We start from the raw sequence: 22,236 nt of genomic DNA, 5'->3' as shown, positions 1-22,236 counted from the left end.
TAGAAAAGTCCATCAGTGTGAACACACTTAAAAATGATACACAGAGTAAAAATGCTTCAGTTACAACAAAGGCTGAAATTCATGAGGGGCCAAGATGTCACAGAAGCCTGGACAAGGTCATTCTCTTCACATGTATTAATTTGTTCAAAGTTTCAATCCAAGGTAACTTACACTAAGCAGGTTGGAAAATGTTAGTTAATATTTAAAACTGCAGTTCAACAAAAAGCTTACATATGACAACTGTCATTGTCACAGAAAAATGCTTTGCATTTGCATGAGTATGTGCAGCAGTATGTGGTGTGATGAATTGGCGCATTGTATAGAATTTTGTCTTTTACCCAATGCTGCCATTACCAATTTCAGTGACTGTGACCTGTAACTGGACAAGTACAGAAAATGGACAGATCCTTATTCTAGTACAGAGTGCCAAAAAGCAGAAGTCATTCCCAGCAGTTTCAAGCACAAGGCACAAAAATTCTCTGGATGATTTACCACTCAGGCTCAGTTGCATATGCCTACGGGGTCAATTTTGGAGCTAAAAATTAATCTGATATTGGATTTTTTTTAATTATTGGAAGAAACCAATAGATCAAGAGAAAAGTTTAGCAGACACAGGTAGTACATGTAAACTACACTCAAATTTCAAATAAGTGGGTTAAAGTAGAAAGATAGCAGTGCTAATTAGCGCAAGATCGTGCCACCCCACAGCTACCGTAATTCTTTTGTAAAGCAGTTACTTTTACAGAGTAAAGTAATACACAGAATTACAGAAAAGACAGCACTAATAACAATTATAACAATTTACCATATCAAAGTAACATTTTCGGGCAGCACGGTGGCATAGTGGCACAGCTGCTGCCTCACAACAAGAAGACTGGGGTTTACACATTTGCTCCCTGTGTTGAGTTTGCATGTTCTCCCCATTTCCATGTGGGTTTCCTCCAGATACACCAGTTTCCTTCCTCAGTACAAAGGCATGTAGGTTAGGTGAATTGGCAGTGCTAAATTGGCTGAATTGTGTGAGTTCACACTGTGATGGAGTAGTGTCCTGTTCAGGGATTATCCTGCCTTGTACCTGATGACTGATAAAATGGGTTCCATCTTCCTGTGGCTCTGCTCTGGATGGGCTAGCACATAAAATGGGTAGATGTTTGAACAGCAACATTTTCATGCAACCAAATCTAACCAGGGCTGCACCTGTTTGACTTTAGATATTATAATTTAAATCAAATGAAAATCCACTGTGCAAAATGTGATTTTCTTTCCTAAACTATTCAAATTTTGGAAGAGTTGATAAAATAACTTTTAAAACGAAATAAACAACCAAAATGAATATCCAATATGCATAAAATGAATCCAGAAAAAAGAACATTGCTTCTTCTTCTTCCAGCTGCTCCCGTTAGTGGTTGCCACAGGGGGTCATCTTCTTCCATATCTTTCTGTCTTCTGCATCTTATTCTGTTACACCCATCACCTGCATGTCCTCTCTCACCACATCCATAGTATTTGTAATAAAATTTCATGTTTCAGGCAGCAAATTTCAATTTATTTTTTTAGGTCTTTACTTTCCTAGTATACTTTAAACAGTTAATATGAATAAAAAAGCTCCTGATTCGGAAATTTAAAGCATGTGCTTAGAAACATTTAAAAATAAACGGCGAAGATACGAGGTAATTCACGCTAAACTTAAGACTGGGTTAACGGTTTTAGTTCCAGAAAACTCGGTTCCAAGCTCGAAGTGTCTTAACTTTTTTTTTTTTTTTCTCCTCTCCCCTCCTCCAAACTACCATCACACAAATTTGGTCCCAGGCTGTCCTGGCTTGGTGCTGAGCTACACTAGTGATGCCGACATAAGATCCTACTCACCGCGCCTTTGAAAGAAATAAGGATTCTGAAACTGTACCTCAACACTGGAAGGATTAATGTTACTGATTGCAACTTTTAGCAAGAGAGGCGAAATACAAAACCATTTGGTACAATAAAAAATACATAAAGAGATTTCATGAATCCCCAGCTGAATACTTTACTAGGTCATGTGATATAAGTGCACCGCGGTCGTGCCTCCTAATTTGGTCCGACAAAATCAGTAGAAGTATGAGAAAGGCTAATGGATGTTTTTTTTCTCAAACTACGCTATACGGAGGCGGAGATTTCAGTTTTAAATTTACGAGACAGATGAGAAGCTCAATTATGTTTATTTTTTAGGCTGCAGCAGCAACTAAAAATAACTGCACCTCGTGATCCTTTAATACATATTAATTGGTATAACAGTGAGACAGTAAATTCCTTTATTTCTGCCTTTTAATATGAAAGTACGCCTGCCGCTTCTGTCCAGCATTTATGACTTTGCTACCGTTGTTTCATTTTTATCTTGTGAGCTCTAATAAAGTGAATATCTTCGTGCAAGATTTGCAGAAAGAAAGCGAGGAAGGAAGCGTTTGGTCCGGGCATAAATTTCTAATCATGCCTATTATATCATGAAGGGGAAAACGGACTTCTTCTTGTTTTCATTAAGATTTACCCAAACGAAACCAAGACGGAATCGACAACACACTTTAAGGTAAGTCAACAATGAATCTAAAAAGGGTAGTTTATAATCCAGATAAAGGATATTTCTTTTCTCAGTGTTCAAAGGTGTTTACAGTGTACCAAAACATGCTGCCCCCTTAATTGAAATAAAACTTTTAATATGTAGTCCGTTGGCAATTAACGGTTCCTTTCGCAGCATGTTGATCAGAGTCTGTTTCCTGCGTCCATTGCTATTGAAATGGCATTCTCCTTGCGATTGTGTAGCGGGGAAAAAGTGAGCTTAAGAAAATGGACGGATGCGTGTCCACTTGTTGCCATGTTTAAAAAGCGATGGCTCATGTTTGTTTATTTATGTGCTTGTTTGCTCGGAAATTTGGGTTGGAAACTGTTCCCCCGTCAGGCGACTATCCCTTAGACAAGGGGTGGGCAAAGTCCTGGAGGGTCACACTGGCTACAGGTTTTTGTTCAAACTCAGTTGCTTAATCAGAAAACAATCCTTGTCAATTATTCAATTTCATAGCTTGTTAGTTCTTTAACTCTGCCATGTCAGGTCATTCTCATGTCCTTAGAAAGGAAAAAAAATGTAGGATATCATCCAAATGATCTGAAGTCTAAAACAGATGAGTAATTTTCAGTGTTTCACTTTTGTCTTTTCACTTTCTTTCCAAGTATTTAATTAAACCAAATAGTGCACGATAAATACACACAGGTGTAAATGAAAACAAGTTAAATGGAGAAATGCTGCTTTCTTTTGTCATTAGCATCTTATTGCTAATAAGGAGCAAATAAAAACCAAGAATACAGCTGTTTAAGACTAAAATAAGCAATAACGGTTCAAAATCTTATCGAGAGAGCCAACTAAAGTGAAGCAATAGTGTTACTTGAGCAATAAGTGCTTCTTATTAAGCAATTGGGTTGGAACAAAAACCTGCAGCCACTGCGGCCCTCCAGGAATGACTTTGCCCACCCCTGCTAGACTACGGGTGTTGACCTCCGGTCCTGGAGGGGTGCAGTGGCTGCAGGTTTTCATTATAACCATCTTCTTAATTAGTGACCAGTTTTTCCTGCTAATTAACTTCTTTTGCTTTAATTTTAATTAACTTGACTCAGGCCCCTTTGTTGTTTCTTTTTCCTTAATTAGCAGCCAAATAAAAGTGAGACACAAAAACAAGCTGCCACATGATCAGCTCATCTGTACCCATCACACAATATCTGAAAATAAAGAAAGGTGATGGTCTTGGTAAGGTTGTTCTGTCGGCTCAATAAAACATTTTGACTGTGTTCTTAGAAAAAACAGAAAATCAACAGTTTTGGAAATGTCTGCTGTGACAGAATGAGAGCAGCAACAAGCCATGGATTTAAATAATGAGTTTAATTAACAGCAAAAATCAGGTTCTCATTAAGAAAGTGATTGGAGTGAAATTGGTTGGAGTTTGAAGTCCCAATTTAGCTGGTTATGTGTTGGCTTGTTTCGTGTCTCATTTCTGTTTGGCTGTCATTTAAAGAAGAAAAGAATCAATTCAGCGCCCAGAATCCTTAAAAACTGGGCTATTAAAATGATGGGGGGGAAAAAAAATAAATTAGCAGTGAAAACTTGTCACTGATTAGGTAAAGGGTTAGAATGAAAACCTGCAGCCACTGCAGCCCTCCAGGCCTGGAGTTCAACACCCTGCCTTAGATTGATCGTCGACTCCGATGTGAATTTGCTGCAATGCTGCTAAGCTTACGCAACCTGTAGTGTAATGAGTGGCTCTAGAAAATGGATTAATATTGCAAACATGCAGGCCTAATTATAAACTGTCAACATTTTTTTAGGAGATGGAAAATGACAAGATTACATTTGTGATTTGCTTTGGAGTCCTAGCTATGTGAGCTGACTTTTGTCCTGTCTCCCCATAGTTCTCTTTAGATAGATCTAACAGATAAATAATTATTTGAGCATCCAAAACGACAAGTATATATTGGAAATATGAGATGATTAAATTAGTTATATATTTCAAGTTTAGATTCATTGGTTAGTATATAAAAATGTGCAGATAAACTACTAGATTCCTGTCACCTTTCTTTTGTGTTGTGTGGAGGTTAAAGATATGGTATACCATATCTGAAGCATATAGTACTGTAAGAACCTAAGGAGTGGTGGAAGTAGGACTGATAAACAGACACAAGGAACAGTTAATGACTGAACGTTTATTAGCACAATTGTGATTGAGATCCTGACTGAATTCCAGTGAATGCCTCAGTAAATGCCAGAGTATTTCCAACCTCACTCCTGCAGTCCAGCTCAAGAAACACCGGGTGAGCTACTTGAACATCTGTGATTAAAGTGTCATCTTCATGAGGTTCCCTTACAGTATGTGCACCCACCATTTTCTTCTATTTTTCCTAGTTGAAGTGGTGTTCGATTTTCAGAGCAGCTCCTTTGATGCAGCTCCACCACCTCTTGCATATGCTCACTTGCATGGTTCCTCATGGGTCAGAATCGCTGCCCCGTGTCCATCTGGACCACATCTTCACTCTTAAAAGTAAAGGTGCCAGAGTGGTTCCTTTAGAAAAGTGACATAGGGGGATCATTTTTTGGTTCACAAAACAAAAATCCACATGAAGCTTCCAGAAAGAACCCTTCATTTACCATAGATCCATATCAGGCTTCATAAATAACCACAATAATAATAATGATGGTGTGCAAAACACCAATGAGTTCCTGATTTTAAAAGCATACAAAACCTTAACTTGAATGTGTTATTCTTGATCTTTAGACTTCTGCTAGTTTGCCTGATATAAAGACTTTGGTTTTGTCCATTTATTAGAAACCTTTTCAGAGCCCATAGAAGAATCAAATTCATATGCAAAATTATATACAAACAAAAAAAGTTTTGTAAGGTAATGGGGACTTTATATGTCAAAGAAAGTATTTAACAGAACTGGAACTCTGAGTATTTATTTAGGAAAATAATTTACATGTGTGCAGTCACTCTGTACCTCTCAATTATAGTTATGATATTTGCTGTCCTGTCTGGAATTAACTTGAGTAAAAAAAGTGAAGTTATAAACGCCGTTTTGCATGTGAGCTTGTCTTTCTGGAGAAACTATTTTTATGGATGTCATTTAGTTTTCTTTGAATGTGTCAGGCTTAGCATGTTTGATTAATTAGGCCATAATCATGAGGATGAAATTAACTTTATACCTTGATTACTTCTGCTAAGGACAAACAAACTTGTCCAGTTTTGACATTGCACTATTAAACACAAATGAATGCAAACACTAATGCATGTTCATGTTGTAAAAGTTTTATGATGGAGAACAACTGGCTTTAAAGACATCTTTCACAAGGGAAAATAGAAACGGTGGAAGGCATAACTACTCTGAGAAATCCAATACCATTTCTTACCCTTTCAGTATTCTGGCAATGGCTAATGTTCATGCAGGAGATAATTCTGCTTCTGAAATAGCTATACATATTTTGAAATGGGGTTCACTTAAACATCTTTCCTGAGCACAGAGTGCATTTGCCATGTCTGACAAAAGCGATACGGTTACTGCGGAAACAATGGTGTTGGCACTGGGATGAGGGGACCGGAGAGCCGCTGTAGTGAGAGACTGAAACCTCAATTCTAATGTCCACGGTCTCATCTTTCGGAACCATGACACCCCCAGACTTTAGCTGCAGTCTATGTTGCAAAACTCATTTCATATTTTACAATTAACACTGTAACACATATAAATCATGAAAGTATTATCCTATTTAAAGTTTTCAAAAGCTGTATATTTTATAAATAGTCAATCTTCAGCTTTCACAGGGATTACATTCCTAGGAAAAGGCACGAAAGTTGACATCTGAAATGTCAATACATTGAACCTAAAGGAAATATGGGATTTTGTTCTGACAACAGAGGTAGTTTGTAATGCGGGGCACTGGGTCACACCAAAAATATTTTTTAAAACTCTACTTAAATTAGATAAATAATGAAAAATAATCATGAAATAAATTGTGCTGACACCAGGCACTTTTGTTTATTTGCACATGTCAACATCCATTAAAAATTGATTCTGACTTGTATTTCATTATTTTCTGTGAGAGTGCAAGTCCTTGATCTTTTGGCAAACAAGTGACCTGAGGCTGTCCTTTAATTGGTTGCTTTCAGATTTTTCCGGGAATTGCCACTCTCTGTGCCACAGACACTCCCACCTTTATTGGCAGTGTAATAAGTAATTTGTGTTTGTTTTTTTTGTTTTTTTTAATTCTAATTTGATTGGACAATTGGACTATTTCATGTTCATTTCAGTGATTCACAGCTCACACCTGCCATTAACATAGCACAGATGAGCAAGCGCAACCTTAGGGTAATGGCAACTTAAGAAATCAAAGAAACTTTGGTTTATTTCTTTAATGAAACACCCCTTTGTAAATCATTCACTTGAAGGAAAATAAAGAAGATAAAGGAGTTTGAACCAGACCCTACTCGACTTAAGAATTCAGCAGCAGGCAAGTGAGCGAGGACGAGCTTACACACAGAATTTTTCCCACATAAGCTCCTTGTGCCTAGGGATATTTTGGTTACAGAAAGTGTGCCACTACAGAAAAAAGCTTGTGTAAGAGCAATTTGTTACTTATTTAGTTTATGTTAAATTGATAGAAGTATTTTCTAAAATGTTTGCCTATATATTAGTTCATAGTCTATGAGAAGGATCCATTATAGCTCCCACAAGCTAAACTGAAATGGAATATTCTAATTATTTCTTGTCTAACTCCAGATTAGTCCTGGTTTTATGATCTGCCTTGCAGTCTTTAAGGCATGGAGGGCATACTGTTTCAAACCATGATGTGACGTAACGTATAGTATTGTCCATGCCATACATATTGAGTGTATTAAGTAAAGCATAAAGAAATAACACAACCATTAAGTATAGAAAGTAACTGAAGTTTTAAAAAAAAAAAAAAAAAGGTAATTTTCAGGAGAAACATTTTTTTTCCCTTTTTGCCTTTTATTCTTCATTTGTAATAACTTTATTTTCTCTATTTTTGTGTAAACTGTTTTGCTTTGCATCTTCACTAAAATCTTTTTTAAAATGATCTTTATTCGACTGAGAAATTAATTTTGTACATGTTTGACTCATACTGGATCCTACCTTACCAACTTAGTAACCACTCGATTTTGGGAAACTGGAAAAGATGCAACTACAGGTTGGGAAACACAGATCTTGACAATAGTATGAGGCTAATTTTTTTGTCAGGCTCCGTTTAATCAGAAATTAATTGAGAAATTTTCAGGCCTTAAGGAAAGGAGGGCAAAATTTTAAGTTCAAGATAATATAGTTATCCTGATCATAAAGACAGAATAAGATTTAGGTTGGACTTGTCCTGTGGGTGTAATACAAGACAGGTTGGGGGTGCCTGCGGATCTTACAATGTGAATTTGTGTCCTGGTGAGGTAAGCCTGGCACAAATACGTAGGACTGGGCAGACTGGCAGCAAGTGTAGAATAAAATTAGGGTGGGAATGACTCTGTGGGTGCGCTAAATGATAAACTGGGATGCAAGACTTGAGAAAAATCAGAGGACTAGTGATTGTATGATGTGGATTTATGCAATATTATGGAAATGGCCAAGGATTGGGCACTCTGTTAGCAGAGGTACAGTAAGATTTGTATTGGACTTCTGCTATCGATGTGTTATAGGACAGACAGAAGTCCATGTTATCTGAAGATTATAGAGGTGGGGGTGTGGATATTATGGTATGGGTTTTGGCATAATGGTGAACTGGACAAGCTGGCAGAGGACTGGGAAATTTAGAGACAGATGTAGTATACAATTTGGATGGGAGGTGCACCTGTTCCATTCCAATTCTATAGAGAAAGTTATGGGACGAATAAAATGGTCTGTGGATTTCATGGACTGAAGTTATGGAGCACAATAAAAATGCGAAAGCTGGCATCAGATTGGGCAGCATGGTGGAAAGGGTGTAATACTTTTTAGCCTGGATTTGTCCTATGGGTTTGGTACTTGACATGCCAAGATGTGCATTGACACTATCATGAGGACCATGAGAGCATATGGAATAAGCAGATAGATACCTGTAGAGAGATGTGAAAGGCATTATACGATAGATAAGTGTTGCTTCAGTTTGTCCTCCCAAAAACTGTGCTCCTGCCCAAATTTTTTTCACCAGGTGCCACTGTCCAATGACCAATAAAAAGCTGTAATCTTTTGCTAAAGATTGCTCAAAATACACTTTTCTTTGTGGAATTCTTTATAACAAAACAGTAATTTTGACATATGCACTTTTCATAACACATCCATCCATCCATTTTCTTCCGCTTATCCGAGGTCGGGTTGCGGGGGCAGCAGCTTGAGCAGAGATGCCCAGCCTTCCTTCTCCCTGGCCACTTCTTCTAGCTCTTCCGGGAGAATCCCGAGGTGTTCCCAGGCCAGCCGGGAGACATAGTCCCTCCAGCGTGTCCTGGATCTTCCCCGGGGCCTCCTCCTGGTTGGACGTGCCTGGAACACCTCACCAGGGAGGCGTCCAGGAGGCATCCTAATCAGATGCCCGAGCCACCTCATCTGACTCCTCTCGATGCGGAGGAGCAGCGGCTCTACTCTGAGCCCCTCCCGGATGACTGAGCTTCTCACCCTATCTTTAAGGGAGAGCCCAGACACCCTGCGGAGGAAACTCATTTCAGCCGCTTGTATTTGCGATCTCGTTCTTTCGGTCACTACCCACAGCTCATGACCATAGGTGAGGGTAGGAACATAGATCGACTGGTAAATTGAGAGCTTTGCCTTACGGCTCAGCTCCTTTTTCACCATGACAGACCGATGCAGAGCCCGCATCACTGCGGACACTGCACCAATCCGCCTGTCGATCTCACACTCCATTCTTCCCTCACTCGTGAACAAGACCCTGAGATACTTGAACTCCTCCACTTGAGGCAGGATCTCTATCCCAACCCTGAGAGGGCACTCCACCCTTTTCCGGCTGAGAACCATGGTCTCGGATTTGGAGGTGCTGATTCCCATCCCAGCCGCTTCACACTCAGCCGCGAACCGATCCAGAGAGAGCTGAAGATCACGGCCTGATGAAGCAAACAGGACAACATCATTTGCAAAAAGCAGTGACCCAATCCTGAGTCTACCAAACCGGACCCCCTCAACACCCTGGCTGCGCCTAGAAATTCTGTCCATAAAAGTTATGAACAGAATCGGTGACAAAGGGCAGCCCTGGCGGAGTCCAACTCTCACTGGAAACGGGTTCGACTTACTGCCGGCAATGCGGACCAAGCTCTGACACTGGTTGTACAGGGACTGAACAGCCCTTATCAGGGGGTCCGGTACCCCATACTCCCGGAGCACCCCCCACAGGATTCCCCAAGGGACACGGTCGAACGCCTTTTCCAAGTCCACAAAACACATATAGACTGGTTGGGCGAACTCCCATGCACCCTCCAGGACTCTGCTAAGGGTGTAGAGCTGGTCTACTGTTCCGTGACCAGGATGAAAACCACACTGTTCCTCCTGAATCTGAGGTTCGACTATTCGACGGACCCTCCTCTCCAGAACCCCCGAATAGACTTTTCCAGGGAGGCTGAGGAGTGTGATCCCTCTGTAGTTGGAACACACCCTCTGGTCCCCTTTCTTAAAGAGGGGGACCACCACCCCGGTCTGCCAATCCAGAGGCACTGTCCCTGATATCCATGCGATGTTGCAGAGACGTGTCAACCAAGACAGCCCTACAACATCCAGAGCCTTGAGGAACTCCGGACGTATCTCATCCACCCCCGGGGCCCTGCCACCAAGGAGTTTTTTGACCACCTCGGTGACCTCAGTCCCAGAGATGGGGGAGCCCACCTCCGAGTCCCCAGGCTCTGCTTCCTCATTGGAAGGCATGTTAGTGGGATTGAGGAGGTCTTCGAAGTACTCCCCCCACCGACCCACAACGTCCCGAGTCGAGGTCAGCAGCGCACCATCCCCACCATATACAGTGCTGACACTGCACTGCTTCCCCCTCCTGAGACGCCGGACGGTGGACCAGAATCTCCTCGAAGCAGTCCGAAAGTCGTTCTCCATGGCCTCCCCAAACTCCTCCCATGCCCGAGTTTTTGCCTCAGCAACCACTGAAGCCACATTCTGCTTGGCCTGCCGGTACCTATTAGCTGCCTCCAGAGACCCACAGGACAAAAGGGACCGGTAGGACTCCTTCTTCAGCTTGACAGCATCCCTCACCGCTGGTGTCCACCAACGGGTTCGAGGATATCCGCCACGACAGGCACCGACCACCTTACGGTCACAGCTCCGGTCAGCCGCCTCAACAACAGAGGCACGGAACATGGCCCATTCAGACTCAATGTCCCCCACCTCCCTCGGGACATGGTCAAAGTTCTGCCGGAGGTGGGAGTTGAAGCTACGTCTGACAGGGGGCTCTGCCAGACGTTCCCAGCAGACCCTCACAACACGTTTGGACCTACCAGGCCTGACCGGCATCCTCCCCCACCATCGAAGCCAACTCACCACCAGGTGGTGATCAGTTGACAACTCCGCCCTTCTCTTCACCCAAGTGTCCAAGACATGTGGCCGCAAGTCCGACGACACGACCACAAAGTCGATCATCGAACTGAGGCCTAGGGTGTCCTGGTGCCAAGTGCACATATAAACACCCCTATGCTTGAACATGGTGTTCGTTATGGACAATCCATGACGAGCACAGAAGTCCAATAACAAAACACCACTCGGGTTCAGATCAGGGGGGCCATTCCTCTCAATCACGCCCTTCCAGGTTTCACTGTCATTGCCCACGTGAGCATTGAAGTCTCCCAGCAGTACGAGGGAGTCCCCAGAAGGTATGCCCTCTAGCACCCCCTCCAGGGACTCCAAAAAAGGGTGGGTACTCCGAACTGCTGTTCAGTGCATACACACAAACAGTTAGGACTTGTCCTCCCACCCGAAGGCGAAGGGAGGCTACCCTCTCGTCCACCGGGGTAAACCCCAATGTATAGGCTCCAAGTCAATAAGTATGCCCACACCCGCTTGGCGCCTCTCACCGGGGGCAACTCCAGAGTGGTACAGAGTCCAGCCCCTCTCAAGGAGATTGGTTCCAGAGTCCAAGCTGTGCGTCAAGGTGAGCCCGACTATATCTAGCCGGAACCTCTCAACCTCGTGCACAAGCTCAGGCTCCTTCCCCTTCAGAGAGGTGACATTCCACGTCCCAAGCTTCTGTAGCCGAGGATCGGACCGCCATGGTCCCTGCCTTCGGCCACAACCCAACTCACACTGCACCCAACCTCCTTGGCCCTTCCCATAGGTGGTGAGCCCATGGGAAGGGGGACCCACGTTGCCTCTTCGGGCTGTGCCCGGCCGAGCCCCATGGGTGCAAGTCCGGTCACCAGGCACTCGCCATCGAGCCCCACCTCCAGGCCTGGCTCCAGAGGGGGGCCCCAGTGACCCGCGTCCGGGCAAGGAAAAACGCCGTCCAAAGTTTTTAGTCATCATAGGAGGTTGTTTTGAACCGCACTTTGTCTCATCCCTCACCTAGGACCAGTTTGCCTTGGGTGGCCCTACCAGGGGCATAAAGCCCCGGACAACAGAGCTCCTAGGATCATTGGGACATGGAAACCCCTGCACCACGATAAGGTGGCGGTTTGAGGAGGAGTTTCATAACACAGCAATCATGAAATAACGTATAAAAAGCAGTACAGAAAAATTCAACTGGTAACATACAAAAAACCATGAAAATGTACAACAAATGCATGGGGACCTCTTTTCTCCATACCTGTAGGGCGAACAAGACAGGTATTGCATCAAGTTCAGTCTCCCCTGTCAGAAATGTTCATCAAACCTCAAAATCCGTGACATTTCACTCACAGGGCTTCTCCAAAAATCTATACTAGAACATGCACTTGGAGATCAGTTCAAGGTCCAAATGCCATAAACAAAAGTTATTACTACGTTACTGACAACTGGGTAATTGTAAACCCCGTTCTCCAGACACACGTTTTCTGTGAATGTCTCACAACCCATCAGAAAAGGAAAATTGACGGACCAAATGCCACCAATCTCATGACAGCTGATAATGGCAAGAGCATTGTGAAAGGAGTTGAAGCGGCTGGACTTTAACCACACATTCGATGTTTTGCATATCACAGCACTGCTGCTGCAGCAGTTAAAGGAAAAACGAGATGCTCTGGCTTCCTTCACACAAGCTTATTAAGGACCGTGACATAATTGAGTGCAACCTTTAACAGCAGGCTGCTGTCTTCTCGGCACTTATAGAGAGAAGTATTAAGAGGAACATTAAGGATATTGTTCCTTATTCTGATGAACATGTAAAAATATCTGAGGATATGGTTAATGCTGTCAAAGCACTGAACATGGTGACAACTCTGTTGAGCACTGAACACCTGGCAACAGTTTTAACAATAAAGATAATGATAATGTAAAAAACGCACATTCCTGACATCCATGAAGCAGAGTGACTCTGATTTAGCAGTTGTGAAAGACATCAAATCTACCATTGCATCTGACTTCAATAACAGATATTCCGACTGATCAACACTTAATCAGTTACTTAATGCGAGCACTGCACTTCACCCATATTTTAAATCTCTGCCCTTTCTTTTGTCTGCAGTGAGAGGGTCTTCCCTAGTGCAGGGGGCATTGTCATAGCACAAAGAGCAAGCCTCTCACTGAGACAATGGACATGATAGTGTTCTTGAAGGTAAATTTAAAACTTAACCACACATTTTTGTGGAAATGATTCAGTTAACTGAATGCACCAACCAGTGTTTGTTTCTCACTGGGTTTTTATTTTTTTTTTTAAATTTATTTGTGTTTACTTAGACTGGTCTTAAGGGAATTGTTACGCATTTATTTATTTTAACATAGTTAATCTATTTGATGTTAATATTCCATATTCATTGGTGTTCTCTTTAGTGTTTCTGATTGTCGGTGATTTAATAAAACCCAATAATTTGTTATTTTCTAAAGAAAAAAGAGAAGAAAAGAAAACTTCAGGTATGAATCAAACTGTAGATCAAAAATTAAATTCTGAATTGAACCATAGATTTGGGGAATTGTTACACCCCTAACGACAAGTGTTCATGTCATAGGGTAACTGAACGAGCATACCACATGAAAGTGAAAGGAAATGTAACATTTTCCGTATGTATAGGAGTAATTATTGAGGGGCCGAGTCACAAATGAAGAAAGGTCAAACCACTTACTAAGGGGCTAAATGGGTATGTTTGTGTTAGGTCTGCAACATCTTTGCATCCTACAAACAATTACACTCCAAAATCAATTTTCCAGCAACACTTTTCTTTTACTACCTTCAAATTAGAAACTTTGTTAAACAAAACCTGCCCAATTTTCCTCACCACCCACCTATCTCTATGCCAGAAAAAATATTGATCAGTCTTGAGGAATTGGCCAGCATTTCCGTAATATATACAACCTTTTTACAGTCCCTCCCTTTCAAAGATCCCAGTGGACAGTGGGAAAAGGATGTCTCACTCAATATCTCAGAAAGGGAGCAAAAAGTAGCAATACACAGAATTCATTCGAGCTCCATATGCGCAAAGCATAGAATTACTCAATAGAATTATTCAACTCAAAATGTATATCGAGCGCATCTCTCTCGTTTAAAATTGTCCTAAATGTTTCCAGGGCAAGATCCAACCTGTGAACGCTGCAATCAGGCTCCGGCCTCACTGGGCCACATGTTTTGGGTCTGCACCAAATTAACAATTTTGGACCAAAATCTTTAAATGCCTCTCAGATAGCCTTGGTGTGTCAATCCCTCCTAATCCATTAGCAGCTGTGTTTCAGCTGACTGAAAATAGGAGAGTTAGGATTCTTCCAGTTGACCAAGATAAGCCTATGTGCCAATAGTGTAATAAAGGCAATTACAGTTTGTTTGTCTTTCTCCACTTTAAGCCCATCTTTAGTCCATCTTTTCCAAAACAAATCAGCCATGTATTGAATTTGTTTCCATCGTCTTCTTCAGTATGGTTCATTTTCTTATACGAGTTCGGGTGGTATTTCAGGTTTTGTCTTCAGTAACAACAAGTGATTGGGTGTGAGTGGTTCCAAATCATTTGGGTCATCTGATGTCTTTGTAAGGGGCCTATTATTGAGTATTGATTCCACTCTACACATCATTGTAGGAAGGTTTTCATCATCGAGTGTTTGTTGGTTTATTGTTGAATTTAAGATCTTTCTTATGCTCCTGATTTGTCTTTCCCACACTCCACCTTGATGAGAAGCTGATGGTGGATTGAAAATCCATTTGATTTGTTCTTGCATCATAGTGTCGCTGATTTTTTTTGTGTTCCAATTTTTTAATAGCTTCTCATAGCTCTCTTTCTGCTCCAACAAAATTTGTTCCATTGTCTGAGCGCATGATTTTAACTTGTCCACTTCTATCCGTAAATCGGAGTATGGCTTGGATACAAGAATCAGTGTCTAAGCTATGTGCGATTTCTATGTGCGCAGCTCTGGTTGTTAAACATGTGAAGATTACTCTGTACCTCTTGACTTGGCTTCTTCCTCTTTTGACTAGGAAGGGGCCAAAATAATCGACTCCAACATTTGTAAACGGTGGTTGGTTTGCTGCTAGACGATCTTCTGGCAAATCTGCCATTTTTTGCTCACCTACTTTCGCATTGTATCTTCTGCATGTTGTGCACTTTGAAATTATTTTTCTGATAGCTGAATTCGCTTGAGGTATCCAGTATTTTTGGCGTAGCTGTGCGAGCACATAGTTGCGCCCACAATGTCCAATTCGTTTATGGATGTGTTGCAATACGAGAGAAGCAACATGTGAATGCTTGTGTAGAATTGCAGGATGTTTAGCTTCTTCGAGCATTGCAGCTTTGCAGAGTCTTCCTCCAGCTCTTAGTATTCCATCTTGTATGATCGGGTCAAGTTTATAGATTTGACTGTTCTTTTTAACACAAGTCTTTTTCTTTAAAGCCTTTAATTCTTCTGGAAATTCTTGCTGTTGACTGAGGCGGATAAGCTCAGTTTCGGCTTTAGCTAAGTCATCTAGAGAAATTGGACTTGTTTTTAAAGTCAATTTATACTTTTTCATGTGCTTTGCAATGAGTGATTTTTGTTCTTCTGGATTACTTTTAGTCTGACTGACTTCTAGTTGGAATTTTTTTCTTTTATTTCTTAAGTTCAGCATTAAGTCTTTAAACTTGAGGAACCAAGCCACTGCTTTCTTCAAGCGATGCCAATCTGAAAAGTAGGTGATTAGTTTGTTGATGGGCTCGGTTGCTTCCTCTATTTTTGTCATGTTGACTGCACAAGTTTTAACTTCTGGATCATCTTCAAGGAGTGAATCGTTCTGTTGATCTGGTCTTTTTGGCCACTCCTTTTCAGGCTTCAATAAGAAACCTGGACCTTGTGACCATGTGGTGCTTTTGAGAAAGTTTTCTATGCTTAGCCCCCTGGATGCTTGATCAGCCGGGATAAGGGCAGATGTGACATACCTCCACTGTGAAGGCTGTGAATGATCTCTGATCACGGAGATTCTGTTGGCAACAAAAGTCTTGAATCGAGTGCTTTCATTTGAAATGTATTTTAGCACCGTGGTGCTGTCAGTCCAAAATGTAGATTCTTCTAAGGGCATTTGAAGCTCACCTTTAAGCATTTTGTCAATTTTAACTGCCACAACGGCTGTTGTCAGCTCCAATCTTGGAATCGTGACCTGTTTCAATAGTGCAACTCTTGACTTGCCCATCAGGAATGAACAATGCTTTTTGCCCTCTTTGTTGGTTAAGGCAAGGTAAGTGACAGTGCCATATCCATCTTCACTAGCATCTGCAAAATGGTGCATTTGTGCTGTCTTTATTGTTCCAGTAGGTTTGAAGCATCTGTTCACTTTATAGCCTGTAAGTAACTGCAAATCATCCATCCATTTATTCCATTTCTGAATGTGTTTGACTTCTGCTTCTTCATCCCACTCAAATTTCTCTTTGTATAAGTCTCTTAAAATAAGTTTTGCTGGCAGTAAGGCGGGTGCTAGAAAACCAAGTGGATCATAAACTGAGCTAACAACAGACAAAATACCACGCCTTGTAGCGGGCTTGTTTTGTAACTTAATCTGAAATTTGAAACTGTCCGTTTCTGTACACCACTGGACGCCCAGAGCACGCTCTGTGGGAAGGAGACTGTGGCTCAAGTCTAAGTGCTTTTGTTCATGAGCTCTGTCTTCTTCAGTAATAGACAATACAACTTCTCTGTTGTTACTCACCCACTTAGTCAAATGAAATCCCCCTTTTAGGCATAGAGCTTGGAGGTCCTTTGCCAGCTTTATAGCTTGTTCCTGTGTTGTCACTGACCTTAAGCAGTCATCCACGTAGAAGTTATTGAGTAAGGTGTTAACAGCTTCCTCAGGAAATGTATCTCTGGCGTCTTCGGCTGTTCTACGCAAAGCATAAGAAGCACAACTGGGTGAAGACGTAGCACCAAAAAGATGTACTGTCATTTTGTATTCTTCAAGGTCTTTACTTAGATTATCTTCAGGCCACCATAAAAAACGTAAAAGATCAGTGTCTTTATCTGGTACTTTAACTTGGTAGAACATTGACTTAACGTCTGCCATTAATGCTACTGGCACCTTTCTGAATCTTGTAAGGACACCAATGAGTGTGTTAGTTAGGTCTGGGCCTTTTAATAATTGCTCATTAGGTGAAATCCCCTGATAGGTGGCTGTGCAGTCAAAGACCACTCGAATTTTATTTTTCCTTGGATGATACACACCGTGATATGGAATGTACCACACTCTGCCTTCATTGTAATTTAGGCTTTCTTTGGGTACCTTGACAGCGTTACCATTGTCTATAATGTCTTTCATGAAGGCTTTATAGTCTCCGTGGAAATCTGAATTTTTCTCAGTTTTGAGTCCAATAGCACGCTGTTCAGCAGTACAGCGATTGTTTGGCATTTTAAGTGTTTCATCCTTCAAAGGCAAATTTAAACAATAGTGGCCACCTACCAGACTCACAGATTCTGAGGCTGTGCACATGAACTTGATGTTTTCCTGTGACATCTCCTCCTTTTCTTCACAGCTGCGCTCTGGAAAATCTGTGTTATACTGTTGCAGCAACATATCCTCAATCTCTGTTATTGACACACGATTGATTGAATGTTTGGGTATCTTACCACTTTGTTTTGTGAGGTCATCTATCTCTTTGTGTGGTCCACCAACCACCCATCCAAGTGCAGTCTTTGTAGCATGAGGTCCTCCTCCTTGGCTAGGTATGATTCGTGACTTCTCTGAAGATTTCTGGGTAGTTGATTCCTATTAAAAGATCAACTTCAGAATCAATATGAGTTAGATGTACCTCTTTAAGATATGCTCACTTATCGATATCTTCTTGTAGTGGAATATTTTCTCTGTCCACTGGAATGGAGACCTGTGTAAAGACCTTTGGCAAATCAATATATTCATCATCATTGAGACCACAGACTTGTAAATCTGGTAAGACAGAACATTAGGTTAATATTTTTAAATCATTATCATAGTTATTCATAGTTTTGAGGAATACTTGTGTTCTTCTTCCTTGAAGGCTTAATTGTCTCTGGAGCCTTTCAGTGCATATTGTTACTGTACTACCAAGGTCTATAAAGGAGTATGTTTCTACATACCTTTCACTTTTCTTAGATTTTACCTTAATAGGAACTACTTGCAATGCATACTCTTCTCCGGCCCCAGTAAAGTTACAAATTCCAGTCTCGGTTTCCCTTTCAGTAGATGTCGCCACACTAGCCGTAGATTTAGATGTTGCTCCGGAATCTTTTTTGATAGGCAGGATGTCTGAGTGCTGAAAAGAACATGTCTGGCATTTCATTCTTTCTTTACAGTTCTTACCAAGATGCCCCTGTTTGAGACAGCGAAAACATAAACCTTTAGATTTTAAAAAGTCAGTTCTTTCTTTATGTGGCATTTCTTTGATTTTTCTACATTCAGCAAGGATATGCTGACCATTGCAGAATACACAAGGCTTTTTAAATGCACATGTATCATTAACAGTCTTTTCAACCAAGGTTTCTCTTGCCTCCTTTTCATCGACATCGGAAATACCTGTGGTAAAAATACTTCCCGATCTCTGTTCGTATTTCTGAGGAGACTTACTTTTGTCAGTCTTTTCCTTTTTCTCCATGCTACCTTGTGAAACATCTCCATAAAAGGGATCCATCATCATCCTTACCTGACAATGTAAAAAGGTGATTAGGTGATCAATACCTGCCCTTCTTGCTTCCTTTTCTTTAAATTCAAAGGCCCAGCTTCGCCACTTGTCTCTTAAAGTATATGGTAGCTTAGAGATTATTATGCGAATATTTGGATTGTCATTGAATGCGTCACGACTCCCTGCGGTTGTCATTGTGTCTATACAGCTATCAAGAAAGATTGCATATTCTCTCAGAGCTACACTATCATTTTGTTTTATTTGAGGCCACTTCAATGCCCTATCCATGTATGCATCAGCTATGAATACTTCATCACCAAAGTAAGTTTCAAGTTGCTTTCTGGCCTTTTGATAACCTCAAATTGGTGGCAGTCGCACACAGCCTTTAACTAAGTCCTGAGCAGGACCTCTTGTGAATTGGATCAAATAATCAAATTTATCTTGAGGGTTTTGTAACACATCCCCAACAGCGTTATCAAAGGCCCTAATGAAGTCTGCATAAGCCAATCGGTCACCTGAAAATAAAGGGACCTGCCTGTGTGGTACTTTGCCACGCGGCGCTGGAGGTGGTTGAGTAGTAGCTATGTTTTGTTGGGTTAACGATTTAGCCATTTCGGTAATTGCTTTCTGACATTCAGCTTGATTCTTCTGATATTCGGCTTGATTTCGCACTAATACATCTAGTACATCGTTTCTGGAGCTTTGAGTGTCGGTTTTTGTGCTAGTTGTGGGTTGTTCCTGCCTCTCCACTTTAGCTTTAAGATCATGTAGCATTTGTAGGATACTATCAAGTTCTGTGCGTTCAAGTGTGACTGTAGAAGAAGGTGATGATGCAGCAGCAGTGCTTTTCTGGGCTAAAGAGTCACATTTAATATCCAAAGCACGCTTTAACTGCGGGGAAGCCTTTCGCACCTTTGACTTTGAGCGATTCCGTTCTTGTAATTGCATCTCTTCGAATTGATTAACTAGCTGTAAGTCGGATTTATGTGTTGACAGTCTATTTGCATCTTTCAGCCATAGGGTTGTAACATTAATAAATTCATTCCAATTCTTAGAGCTTTCGGCGAATGTCGTTTTCTGTTTCTTAATCGCGCCTTCTTTACTCAGTGTTGATATTAGCCTATGATGTAATTCTTCTATCTCACTGTGTGTCTTGCAAAAATTTTCAAGTCTTTCTGCTACTTCTGAATGATTTTCTGGAGTATCTTTAAGACTTTCTATTTCAGCTATAAGCACAGAAAGTTTATCTTTTCTCTGACTTATGTGACCTTTAAGATCTCCGATTACATTCTCTGGCTTTGAGTCTGTACTCAAGTCACTACTAACTTCACTGGAGTTATGCTTAGACATTGCCATGACAACAGCTCAAATGACTGACAGCTGGTTCTCTTGTCAGCAACAAACGTCACAATCGGAACATTCAAACAAAGCAGTTACTTCCTTATAGCGATGCTTCAAAAACTCAGGCAAAAACAAAGGCAATCATCCACAAAGTCCTTTATAATATCATAGTCTCTTAAAATCTTCTCGAGTTCAGGTGTGGCGGCCTTGCTTTCATTACGATAATGCTGAGATAGAAGGCAAGAGCACAGTACCTCAGGATGACTCAGTTCTTTTTCTTTCGTTGACGAGTTCAGGAGCAGAAGTGTCCTCTGTCCTCAGATGGTAGATTCCAGTTTCAAGGCCTTAAGATGCCAAGTTTTCTGACGAAAATGTATCTACGTGTTTCCAAAGTTCAGCAGCTCCAACTCAAAAAATGGGATTCAACAAAGGCCTGACGCGCAGAAATGATTCCACAGACAAAATGTCTTCTTTTTTTTTTTTTTTTTTTTTTAAGTGTTTAGTTATGTTTCAAAGTAAAACAGTTCACACAAAAAAGAAAATTTAAAATTTTATAATAAGAAAAATTCAGTTCTAAGCTTAATCTTGTTACATCTTAAATTGTTACTAACCACTTATAATTTCTGAACCATTTCAAAACGGTCAGAAAACTGAATGCTTATCCCATTTCTAACTTAAAAATGGATCTTTCAAGTCCCTGTTTACTGGGACCTGCTCTAAACACATATCTCTTACTAGCTTATAGGGAGAAAAGACAATACCATTGTCTATGACTATGGAAGAAATTATATTCTATTCAAATTAAGCAAACATTAATATGAGTTTAACTCAAAACTTGAACTTTCTAAGATTGGCTCTTACAAGTTCTATTAGCTATGAAAAGTCTAGGCTTAAGGCAGCTTTAAAAGGACACCATTTATTTTTGCAGAAGGGCCTTAGCCTGCCTGTCTTTCTACTTGGCTTTGTTTTGAACGTCTGTGAGCCAAGGACATTATGTTCTCTGAAGAAGCAAGCAGGAAAGTTTTTTGTTTTGGGAATGCAAGTGCTGAACCTCTCGCTGACAGAAGACTAAACAAACTGTCACCAGCATTCAGGGCCATTGTGTGAGTATTAGGCAAGCTCTAAACGTAGCATATAAACATACAAGCAATTATATAGGCATTTAGATTTATTAGGGCTCATCAGTACCTTAGACAATAAATTTAAAATAAAATACATTATGATACCTAGTTAGTCTCAGCTATATAGGTGCTTAAGAGTTAATTATTGAAGGCTATTTCCCTTTGGCAAATACTGTAAATGCCTGTGAAATGAGCAGTAGCTCTGCCTCTGTGCTAGCAAGTCTTAATGGCGTTTCTGTCTGTGTTTGCAGGCTTTTACATTAACACACACATATTTTAGATACCATTTAAGTTCATATGCCAGTGCTTCTTTATGTATCATAATGATAATAAAGTTACAGCAGAACATATTGAACTAGTTATCTTTAAGAATAAAATTGTTAAAGGCTTGCATTTTTACCTTCTTTCAAGTATCTAGGAAGCACCGTGTTGAGGCTGTCTGTAGCTAGGCCCATAAGAGATGCTAGTGCAACAATTAATCATTAATTGAATTATTAATTGAGCAGTCCTGTTTTCACATGTGGATCCTGCTGATTCCAACTTCAATGTAAGAACTGATTAACTAAAAGGTCATCAGTCTTTCACAGCTCAGGATTAGGATGTGAGAACAAAAGGAGGAGTAATCAGGGGATGCTCACCTACAGGTGGCAAATATGTCCTTTGAGCCAAAGTGGCTGTTATGAGAAGATAGACTGGGAAAGAAATTTGGTATGAGAAGGTCTACTGGGAAGAAGATTGTTGTGGGGAGGTCTGTGGGGGCAAGGGTTTTGTTATGAGAAAGTGTGCAACACCAGGTGATTGTTATGAGAAAAGGTGTTATGAGAAAAGGTGCTGAGCGAGCTCGTTGTCATGAGAAACCTTGTACAGTAGATGATGGGAAACAGTGTAAAGGTGGGACATTTTTGTGAAAAGAATTGTAATAAATCTAGGGCTCATTTCATGAACTCAGACAAGGTTTATGTGCTCTGCAGTGGTTACCTATGCTGTGCAATAAAGACAAAATTCTGACTGCCTTTCTGAAGACTCTGCTCGTTTTTTCTGAAGATTTCTCCACAACA

General features: G+C 40.9%; 1 protein-coding gene across 3 annotated transcripts in view; it reads left to right on the top strand.

The window, feature by feature from the left end:
* The first annotated feature begins 2,062 nt into the window (after nucleotides 1–2,062).
* Nucleotides 2,063–22,236, top strand: part of LOC114642900 (N-acetyllactosaminide beta-1,3-N-acetylglucosaminyltransferase 3-like) — a 57,190-nt gene continuing 37,016 nt past the window's right edge. Inside the window, exon 1 of one of the 3 annotated variants that reach the window (XM_028791647.2) lies at nucleotides 2,063–2,560. The gene's annotated coding sequence lies outside the window, so the exon portion shown is untranslated. Of the gene's footprint in view, nucleotides 2,561–6,819; nucleotides 7,123–22,236 lie in introns of those variants that run through there. The other 2 variants (XM_028791650.2, XM_028791648.2) reach the window with 2 other exon arrangements.

The sequence above is a fragment of the Erpetoichthys calabaricus genome, chromosome 6 (assembly GCF_900747795.2).
Source record: "Erpetoichthys calabaricus chromosome 6, fErpCal1.3, whole genome shotgun sequence".
NCBI classification, from domain to species: Eukaryota; Metazoa; Chordata; class Cladistia; order Polypteriformes; family Polypteridae; genus Erpetoichthys; species Erpetoichthys calabaricus.
This window is presented reverse-complemented; position numbering and strand designations above follow the sequence as displayed.